This window comes from Chiloscyllium plagiosum, unplaced genomic scaffold (genome assembly GCF_037043375.1).
Source record: "Chiloscyllium plagiosum isolate Xiang-an unplaced genomic scaffold, Cpla_swu_hap1 HiC_scaffold_44, whole genome shotgun sequence".
Classification (NCBI taxonomy): Eukaryota; Metazoa; Chordata; class Chondrichthyes; order Orectolobiformes; family Hemiscylliidae; genus Chiloscyllium; species Chiloscyllium plagiosum.
In genome coordinates this window covers 40,163,438-40,174,987 of record NW_028270182.1, presented here as the reverse complement: position 1 = coordinate 40,174,987, position 11,550 = coordinate 40,163,438, and positions in this window count along the sequence as shown.

Here is an 11,550-nt window from a genome sequence, read left to right as displayed (position 1 = left end):
CTGTCATGTTTAGGTCAGGTGAATTGGCCATGCTAAATTGCCTCTAGTGTTAGGTAAGAGGTAAATGTAGGGGCATGGGTAGGGGCATTGTAGGGCCAAAGGGCCTGTTTCCACGATGTAATGTAATGTAATTTAATCTAATCTAATTTACTATAATTTCAAATTTGCAGTATTTATCTTTAAATGCTTGTTCTTGAAGTTTGTATTGGATGGAGTGCAGAAGGTTGAGGGATGACATTATGGAAGTTTCTAAAATCATGAGAGGTAGGGATAGGGTGAAAGCCAAGGTCTTTTCCACAGGATGGGGGAGTTCAGCCGTAGAAGGCAAAGGTTTAAGGTGAAAGAGGGAAAATATACAAGGGACGCAGAGGGTCCCTTGTTTTTACACAGAGGGTAGCATGGGTATGGAATGAGCTGCCAGAGGAAGAGTGGTAGATGCATGTACAGCTAAAACATTTAAAACACATTTGGACAAACATATGGATGGGAAACATTTAAAGGCATATGAGCCAAATGAAAGCAGATGGGACTAGCTTAATTTGGAAAACCTGGCTCACATGGACATTTAGAAAAGCTTCACGCAGGTTCAGATTGGTGTTGTGAAAGGGAAAATATATTTTGCCCTGTAAAATCATGCAAGTATTATGGAGATGCCTGAAAATTAACAAGCGGACTTGAGAAAGGGGATCTGGTAGACACCAGGCTTTCCACAGTTTTTCCACAAGGTATTACAAAATAAAGTTCTTACACAAGACGGAAGCTCGTAGGGTGATGGAGAATGTATTAACATGGGATGATGATTGCTTAACATATAGAAATTGGAGAGTCAGGATTAATGGATCTTCATGATAAAGGTATATCGGACTGATAGCTGGAGAACCACAGCTATCAGTCCGATGACATCAGTTATTTACACGCTATACTGATAGTTTGAAGGATGGAACCGAGTATACATCCGAGTTCGAGGATGACACTGAGAATCAAAAGGCAGGCTGTTATTTAATGGAGAGGACTTCCAGAAAAAGAACAGTACAAAGGGATTGGAGTGTTCCTATGTATGAAGCATAAAGTCAGCATGCTGATGCAGCAAGTAACTCGGTTGGTTCATTAGCTGGCTTCCAGGGATGAAAGGGTTGTGTTATTGAGAATCTGTAAAATGGGGAGGCGATTATTCATTGGATTTTAAATGAATGAGGAGTGATACTGCTGAAAAATACAAGACACAGAAGGAACTGGAGAAGGTAGATGTTGAGAAGTTGTTACCATTCCTGAGTGGAGTCTCGAACTCGATGACATAGATACCGAATATGGAACATCGATTTCTATCTGAGATGCAAAGTGATGTATTCTCTCAGAAGGTAGTGAATGTCTGGAATTCCCTAACCCAGAGAGGTGTGTAGGGATACAAGGCGTTGGCAAGAAAGTGGAGTTAGACCTGGAGTAGATCAGCCATGTTCGTAATTAATGACAGGGCAATCTTGAGGGGCAGAATAGCCTACTCTTGTTCTTATTTATTAATTTCACATGTTATGCTTTTGCAAAGTAACTGGTTATTTTCACGGAAGTTGTGTTGAGTAATGCTATATTCAGATGAGCAGAGGATTTGTTTAAGTTCGTGCTGGGTGGGGTATGGGGGCTGTATTCACAGCAAACCTGGGTCTGTAACATGACCCACATCTGGAGCAGACGTTGCGGAGAGGGGAAGTCTGGAAACAGAGATTGGGGATTAGTGTCACTTCCTGACCCAGCCTGGATTTTCCAAGTACATTTCAAAAACTGCACCTAACCATCGGAGTTGCCTTGATCTGCCCTTGTTTAGCAGGTCCGAAGGGCTGAATGTAACATCAGAACAAAGGGCTGAGGGAGACGACTGGGCCATTCGGCCCTTTGACACTACTCAACCAGTAAATAAAGTCGTGGCTCATCTCATTGTGGTTCCAGCTGCACTTTTCTCTCCATGCACCATTATCCCTGATTCACCTGTCTATGTAAAATCAGACGATATAATATACTATAATATAAAGATATAATATAAAGATATAATGTAAAGATTCAGCCATCCCAAACTTCTGAGAAAGAGAATTCCCACTTGAATTAATTCCCACTTTGTGATTTTTTTTCTCAATCCAGTTGTGACTGAGGATGGAGGGTGTCACTCCTTCCTTTTCTAGTCCCACTCTTCCACTGCTCACAACAAATTTGAAATGTAACCAGGTTGGTGATATGGCCGATAATAAAGGTCTCAGACTGGGTCAGGTTCAGTGATAAAAACAAGTCAGGCAGATTTCTTTAGTCAGCCACAAGTTACTCACGGAACTACCGGAGGAGTATGGTGGATCTGTGGGTAGCACTGCTTCCTCACATCATCAAGGAGCTGGGTTCAATTCCAACCTGGGGTGACCCTCTATGTGGAGTTTGAACATTCTCCCCGTGTCTGAATGGCTTTCCTCTCATTGCTCCAGTTTCCTCCCACAGTCCAAAGATGTGCAGTTTAAAGCGGATTGCCAATAGTGCCCAGGGATGCGTAGGTTAGGTGGGTTAGTTATGGGAAATGCAGGGTTACATGGATAAGATTGGGGGGCATGTCCAAGTGGGATGCTGTTTGGTGGATCAGTGCGGACTCCATGGACGGAATGTCCTGCCTCCACACTGTATAGGTTCTATGACAATGACAATAAATTTCGACTATACAAATACTCAGTGGGTACATACCTAATCCACTCTTATCAAGGTCTTATATGTTTCATTCTCATTCCAAGAGTAACCTGTTAAGGCCTTCATAATATAAGCCCTTCACCCCAGGAATATGTGAAATGAAAGATCTCAGAAATGCTTCCAATATAATTATATCCTTTCTCACATAAGGAGACACAAAAAAACTAATCTCACACTCAGATCATAATGTTTATAATTGTTTTCTCAAAGTGCTGTGAGTCTTTGGAACACTCTTCCCCACAGACCATTGGAGGCAGAAATATTGAATATTTTTGAGGCACAGATGGAAGGTTCATAAATAACAACAGAGTCAAGGATTATCGAGGAATGGGCAGCAATGTGCAGTGTGGGGGGAAATGTAGACAGTGGTATCAAATAACACGGCTTCAGAAACTCCAGGAATAAATGCAAAATGAAATGATAATATCGATAAAATGTTAAGGGGGGAATACAAGATGGCGGCGATCCAGAAGGTCTGCCTTGCTGGGCTTTGCATTAATGCACGGACAAAGTGGTTCTCTAACCCATCCCATCCCTGCCATGTACTTAAAATTCAACACTAGGAGAGCGATAGAATCTTTACTAATCCCGATTTGTCAAGTGGAAATAACAAAACACGGGAAAAGATCGAGTAAGTCCCAATACACGGTGCACCCGTCAGAATTATCGAGCATGCCTGAGGCTGTAGCTGCAATCCACTCTGCTCGTTCAATAGGCCTTGGTCACTGAGTTCACCAAGTTACGTGAAATGGTTGAAGCCATGATTAAAGAACCGTTCAGCCGTGGCTAGACACGCTCTCAGCCGTGCTCCAAAAACATGAGCAGCAACTTGACAGCCTTAGAAACAGAACAGACGATGCCAAGCGCCGAACTGCAGCGACAGAGACCGTGATCCATTCCTCTCGGGAGAGGATCCTCGCCCTTGAAAAATTGGTCTGCACCTTAACTGAACAAGATGACGACCTCGGGAACAGGGGTAAGATGAAGAATATTTACATTGTCGGTTTGCTGGAGCGGACAGAAGGTGGTCAGCCGGTGAGTTTTTTCAAGAACAGGCTGCAGCGATTCCTTCACTTCGAAACTGAGGAGAGACGGGAGAAGAGTGAGACAGTTCATCGGGTTACAGCACAGAAGTCAGACTCAGACCAAAGTCTTCATCCTGTCCTTGCGCGATTATATTGTTATGGGGACAAACAAAGACTGGTGGAAGCTTTCAGAACCCAGGGGAAAGATCCGATGGGTTTAATTCACGAGAGCTCCAGGATTATGTTATTTCAGGACTTTTCAGCGGTGGTGATTCAGGAAAGAAAATCTTTTGATGACATCAAGAGAAGAGTAAGGGAACTCGGGATTCAGTATTCCTTACGATACCCAGCGATGTTCTGTATTGCTTTCAATGGATCCACGAACTCGTCTGACTCTCCAGAGAAAGCGAAAACTTTGTGGACATTTTAAAGTAAGCTGGATATTTAGACAATCATGTTTCTCCTTAAAGAAATTTCGTTGTTTTTTTCTGGTATTAACCAGTGTTAAATTATAGTCGGGGGTGTGTAGAATACTCATTTGTACCTCCTTCATTAGTATTAGTACTCTTTTTGTCTTTCTTTGCTTGTGTCTGGGGTGCAGCTCAAGCTGGAGGGAGTTACAAAGGTAGTTGTGATGACTAAGTGTCGACCGAAAGGCAGTTTTTGTTGTTAATTGCCTTGGATTCCATATTGGTAGCGGGCAGAAGATAAAGTTTTAAGATATGTAAGCATCCCTAGTTGGCAGGGGGTGGGGTCCAGGAGAGGTAAATTCCCCTTTCGAGTGTCATTGGAACTTTGGATTTTATTTCGTAGTTTGTTTTTTTATGTGTTTAGGTTTGGAAAGTTTTGAGAGCTTGTCAGTTGTAGTAGTTTTAGTTTGTACAGTTTTTAGGCCCCATGAGTTTTTTTCATTAATGATCAGCGATGTGTAATTCAATGTGAAACTCTAGAGTTGAAATGTTGCTGCAGTGTGTTATGGATAATGATGTGCTTAAATGTGTACCTGGAACATTAAGGGAGGCCATCTTCCAGTCAAGAGGAAAAAAGTACTTTCTCGTCTTAAAACAGAAAGGGTGGATGTTGTTCTATTTCAGGAGATGTACCTTGATGGCAAGGAAAATTTGACGTTACAGCAGGGCGGGTTTGATTGGGTTTATTTCTCGTCTTTTAATAGTAGGAATAGGGGAGAAGCCATACTACTTAGGATGAATTTTCCATTTAGAACATAGAACATAGAACAGTACAGCACAGAACAGGCCCTTCAGCCCACGATGTTCTGCCGACCACTGATCCTCATGTATGCACCCTCAAATTTCTGTGACCATATGCATGCCCAGTAGTCTCTTAAATGTCCCCAGTGACCCTGCTTCAACAACTGCTGCTGGCAACGTATTACATGCTCTCACAACTCTCTGTGTAAAGAACCCGCCTCTGATATCCCCTCTATACTTTCCTCCAACCAGCTTAAAACTTTGCAATACCTCCCACACAGTTATAGAATATTGAGAATACCGATTATGGAATGTTCCAGATAATGTTCCAAATAATTCCGAGTTCCAGTAAAATGGCAGTGTCCCAGTGTGTAACACATACGAGGAAGGTGTAGAGATGTATGTTTTTTTAAATTACACACAATTCAAACCATGCTAAGGCCATTCAGCCCTTCAAATGTGCTCTAGCATTTAATAAGGTCCCGGCTAATCTGATGGTTTTCTCAGCTCCATGCTACAGGAACTTTCAGTCATTAAACGCCTGGGTTCCTGTCACTGACCAGACAGCACTCAGGCACTTTTTCCCGGGTTTTTTCAAACGCCTGTTTGAGTGCATTTCCCATAGGGACGGACACTCCTAACAATATATTCCGTCATCTTTATACTTTCATGCAACGTTCAGCATGCTTTACACAGACCAAACAAAAATCTACTCTTATTTTATGGTTATAGGTATCCAATCACACTTCGTAATTCTGGTTATTTCACTTTTCCCAAAATCCTCCTCCACTTTATCTCCTTCACCTATCCTGCCCTATTTCCCAACAGTAGGTCGAATTTGTCCCTTCCCGAGTAGAATACTCTACATATTGCTTGTGGAAACCTTCCTGAACACACTTAACAAATTACATTCCTTCTAAGTTCTTAACCATCTGGAAGTCCCAGTCTATGTTAGGAAAATTAAAATCACCTATTATAACAACCCCATTGTTCCTGCAAGTCTCCCCAGTCTCCCTGCATATTTCTTCCTCTAATTCCCATTGATGATTTGGAAGCTTATTGTGCAACCACTATTATATAACCATCCCCTTCTAACTACTTTGCACCATTCACGAAACCTCATTGGGTATTATCTCAATTATTTCAACTTTAAATACAGATGTGATAGTTGCCTTCATCAGAACTATTGATAATTAAACTGTTTCCATTTGCATCTCTCCATCGCAGTGATTTTCACATCCATGGCTCCCCTTGTCAAGGTACAGTGGAGATATGGAGCTGTAAATGGATGGGAGCTGCACATCCTGTCACATCCAACATTGGTTGCAAGTTTCCCCACACTTGGCAGCGATCTAACACAGTGTTACCGAACAATGCAACAGCCGGGGTTGATATATGAATGAACCATTGCGGTCTGCACAGCTCCCCACGCTGGACATTTAGCCCATGATTATAGATCAAGTATTGATGTGGGCTGCACAGAGTTCCATTCTGGATATTGCTGGGTTGCATTCAGCAGTATGCCAGCCGGATCTCCACAGTGCTCCATCCTGAATGTATCATGGGTGGGCTGGGTATGTGAGTTGGATTGCGAATGTGAGAGAACCAAACATCAGGCAATACCTTTATTTTTTGTTTTCATTCTTGTGACTGGACCCTTCAAATCCTGACTCATCTGGTTAGACCCATCCTTCTGGATAAGTCATGGTGACTGTTGTTACAGCATCTGGGTCTGCAAAATGACCAACAAATGGAGCAGAGGCTGCAGAGAGGGGAGTCTCCGTAAAATGGAATGACGGAATCACAATCAGATCAGCCGTGGTCTTAGTGAATGGTGGGGCAGGGTTTAATGGACCACTAATACAACTTATCATACATTTCTGTTTGCGCCAAGCAAACCCCTCTTCTCTCCCAGTGTCCCATACTGGTGGGGAGTGATTCACCTCCTCCTGTTCCTGCGTAACAGGATCCTCGGGTCTCACTAGCCTCCAGATTTCCCGGTGTCCCAGTTTCGAGCATTTGAGTGACTGCCTCCTGTTCCTATGTCCCAGTCTCAGGCAGTTCAATGACTCTCTCCTGTTCCTGTGACCCAGTTTCGAGCATTTGAGTGACTGCCTCCTGTTCCTGTGTCCCAGTCTCAAGCAGTTGAATGACTCCCTCCTGTTCCTGTGACCCAGTCTCGAGCAGTTGAGTGACTGCCATCTGTTCCTGTGTCCCAGTCTTGAACACATGAATGACTCCCTCCTGTTCTTGTGACCCAGTCTCGAGCAGTTAACTGCCTCCTATTCCTGTGACCCAGTCTCGAGCAGTTGAGTGACTGCCTCCTGTTCCTGTGTCCCAATCTTGAGCAGTTGAGTGATTGCCTCATGTTCCTGTATCCCAGTCCCGAACAGTTGAATGACTGCCTCCTGTTCCTGTGTCCCAGTCTTGAGCAGTTGAGTGACACCCTCCTGTTCCTGTGTCCCAGTTTCATGAGGGTGAATGAATGCCTCCTGTTCCTGTGACCTAGTCTCGTGCAATTGAATGACTGCCTCCTCTTCCTGTGTCCCAGTCTTCAGCAGCTGAGATATGTCCCCCACCTGCTCCAGAGTAACAGGCTCCAAGAGCTCTGTGCTCAACTGCTGCTCCCGTGGAATGGAATTGAGGTACTGAATGGCCTCTTCGCATTCTTTACAGCTTTTCTTGACTAAAAGCTTTTTTCCTGTTTCTGCAAAACACCATCATAATCTGAGTGATTTATTTTTGTATTTGACTCTCAGGAATTGAGCAAACAAGCGCACTGACAGAATTCAGAAGCTGACCTCCTCCTGTTCCCATGTTAAACACTCAAGAATCAATAGTCTCAGAGATGTACAGCACAGAAAAAAGATCCCTCAGTCCGGTCGTCCATGCCGACCAAATATCCTAAATAAATCTTGTCCCCCTTGCCACCACTTGGCCCATCTCCCTCTATATATCTCCCATGCATATATCCATCCAAATGCCTTTTAAATGGTGTAACTGTACCTGCCTCCACCACCTCTTTTGGCTGTTCAATCCATACACATAGCAGTCTCTGTGAGAAAATGTCCCTCATGTCCCTTTTTAAATCATTCTCCTCTCACCTTAAACCTTTGTCTTCTAATTTTGGACTCGTCTATCCTGGGGAAAAGACATTGACTGTTTACCTTATCTATGCCCCGCATGATTTTATAATCCTCTTTTAGGTCCCCCCTCAGACTCAACACTTGAAAATAGTCCCAGCCTATTCAAACTCTCCCTGTAATTCTAACCCTACAACACCTGCAGCATTCTTTTAAATCTCTTCTGTGCCCTTTCAAGTTTGACAACATCTTTCCGACAGCAGGGAGACCAGTATTAATGGCAATATTGTAAAAGTGCCCAAACCAATGTCCTGTACAGATGCAACACGTCATGCAAATGCTTAGACTCAAAGCACGCACCAATAAAGGCAAGATCACCAAGTGCCTTCTTCACCGCGCTGTCTACCTGTGACGGCACTTTCAAGGAACTGAGAACCTGCACCACAAGGTGCCTCACAGGGCAGTGATCTCGGTTTAATTCCATCCTTGAATGACTGACTGTGTGGAGTTTGTACATTCTCTCTGTGTCCACGTGTTTTTCCTCCGGGTGCTATGTTTTCCTCCGACAGTACAAAGATACACAGGTAAGGGTAGATTGGCCATCCTAAATTATGCATAGTACTCTGGGATGTGTAGGCGAGGTGGATTAGCCATGGGAAATGCAGGCTCAGGGGGATAGGGTAGGGGTTTGTCCAGTGGGATACTGATTAGAGGGTCGGTGTGGCCTCGATGGGCCAAAAACCCTATTTCCTAAATGTCGGGATTCTAGAATTTCTATGGAGTTATCCTTGATTGACAACGTTCGGCAGGACACCACCTATATATCTTGGCCTGATTTTTCTTGCCAAAATGCAACACCTCACATTTATCTGAAATAAACTCCATCTGCCTATCCTCGGCTCACCTAATCAACGTCCCATTACATTCAGAGATATCAGGTGGGCGGCACGGTGGCACAGTGGTTAGCACTGCTGCCTCACAGCGCCAGAGACTCGGGTTGAATTCCTGCCTCAGGCGACTGACTGTGTGGAGTTTGCACGTTCTCCCCGTGTCTGCGTGGGTTTCCTCCGGGTGCTCCGGTTTCCTCCCACAGTCCAAAGATGTGCAGGTCAGGTGAATTGGCCATGCTAAATTGCCCCGAGTGTTAGGTAAGGGGTAAATGTAGGGGTATGGGTGGGTTGCGCTTCGGCGGGGCGGTGTGGACTTGTTGGGCCGAAGGGCCTGATTCCACAATGTAAGTAATCTAATCTAAATCTAATCTAATCAGTCTTCACTGTCGACTACAACACCAAATTTCGAATTATCCAAAAACTTACTGACCGAACTTCATATATTCAAGTGCAAATGATTTGTATAAGTGACAAAAGACAGTAGACTCACCGTTGATCTTTGCGGCACGCCACTAGTCACAGGTCTCCAAGTTCAATGAACAAATGTCCACTGTCATGCCCTGTCTCCAATATTCAAGAACATTTTGGATCTAAATTGCGAGCACTCCCTGGATTCCACGCAGTCTAACCTTGCTAACCAGTCTACCATGCACACATTTTGGTTTTCTTATTGAATTCCATAAAGACAACATCCACTGGCCTGCCTTCATCAATCATCTTCATCACTTCCTGAAATAGTTACATCGAGTCAGTGAAACGTGATCTCGAATGTACAAAACCCTCTTCAGTCTTTGTCTTTCCAAATGCATATACATTCTTTCCCTCAAAATCCCCTCCAACAATTTAGTCACCATTGACGTCAGACTCATCGGTCTATAGTTACCTGTTTTTTCCTTAATTTCTTAAAAAATCACACTATGTTAGCAGCTCTCCAGTCTTTTGACACATCACCTGTGGAAATCAATGATACAAATATATCAGCAAAATTCAGAGCAATCTCTTTCCTGCTTCCCAAAAACGTCTGGGATACAAGTGATTAGTCCCAGTGATTTGATAAACTTTTTGTGTTTTAAAATGTCCAACGACTCCTTGTAATATAAACACTTTTCAAGATATCATTATATACTTATTCATTCTCTCTCTCGTAACCTCTTCCACATTAAATACTGAGGAGAAATACTTGTTTCATACACCTCCCATCTCCTGTGGTTCCACACATAGGTAGCCTTACAGATCTTTAAGGGGCCCTATTCTCTCCCCAGTTAATATTTTGCCATTAAAGGATTTGTAGAATTTCTTCAATGCCTCGTTAGCCCTATTTCTAAAGACATCTCATGTCCACATTTTTCTGGCCCGATTTCCCCGTTGAGTCTACACTTACTGCACTTATACTCCTCTCGGGATTCACTTGATCTCAGCTCTGTTTACCTGACATACGCCTCCTTCCTTACCTTGACCAGAGCATCAATATATCCAGCCATTCAGCACTCCCTGCACCCATCAGCCTTGCCCCTCTCACTAATCGGAACACATTGGCTCTGGACTCTCTGAAACCAAGTTTTGATGGCCTCGCATTTTTCAACCATCCCTTTACCTGTGAATAGGGTATCCCAATCAGCCTTTCACTGGGCTCGCCTAATACTTTCAAAATTGGTCTTGTTCAAAGTTAGAACTTTCATATTTACATCAGGTCTTTCCAATTCCTTAACTAATTTATAACTAATATTTATGCGTAACGGACTTGAACTGTTAAATACATACTTCCTGCCCCTCTGCAACAGGCTCGAGAGACTGAATGGGCTCCCCTATTCCTCTGTAATAGAATGGAGAGGTTGCATATCCTCCTCCTGTTCCTCTGTAATAGACTCGTGAGGCTGAATGGCCACCTCCTGTCCCTCTATAACACTCTCGACAGGCTGCATGACCTCCTCCTGACCCTGTGTAACAGACACGAGACATCAAATGACACAGCAACCTCTGTATTACGAGCTGGCGGTAAACTGTATCTGATGGAGGTCCATCCGTTCTCAGTAACTGAAATACAAACAACACAATGTACTCCAGGTGCCCTCTCAGTAACACTTCATACAGCTGCAGTGACACATCTCTTTGTTTTGAATCATTCTGTTGGCAAAATGTGCCAACATTCTAGCTTTCAACCTTTTCAAGTAGCAACAGGCTAATCTGGGCTGAATGGCCTTCTCTTATCCATCTGTAAGTGGCCCATAGGGATAGAGTGCTTTGGCCTGTTCCTGAGCAGCAAAATCAATGCTCTGTCTCAAGGTTATGAAAAGATTTGCTAACTGGGAACTTAAAACCAGGAATAGCCTCACATTGGTCAATAAGTATTATACTTTGGGTTAAGGTATGTAGAAACATGCCCACCCAACATTTTTTAGGTAGTCGATCTGTTATTTTATAACTGCCTCCTTTTATAAGAAGAGTGGAACGTATATAGACCCCTGCAATGTCCTGTTAATACTCTCACATACAAGAATAAAATATTAAAAAGATTGAAAGATTTATGGTTCATCCCTCAGCTACCCTCATCCATTCCATCCAAAACCAGTAAATGTTCCCTTTTACAGTGATTTGAAAAGTGATGTATGGAAATGGTAAACTGAGC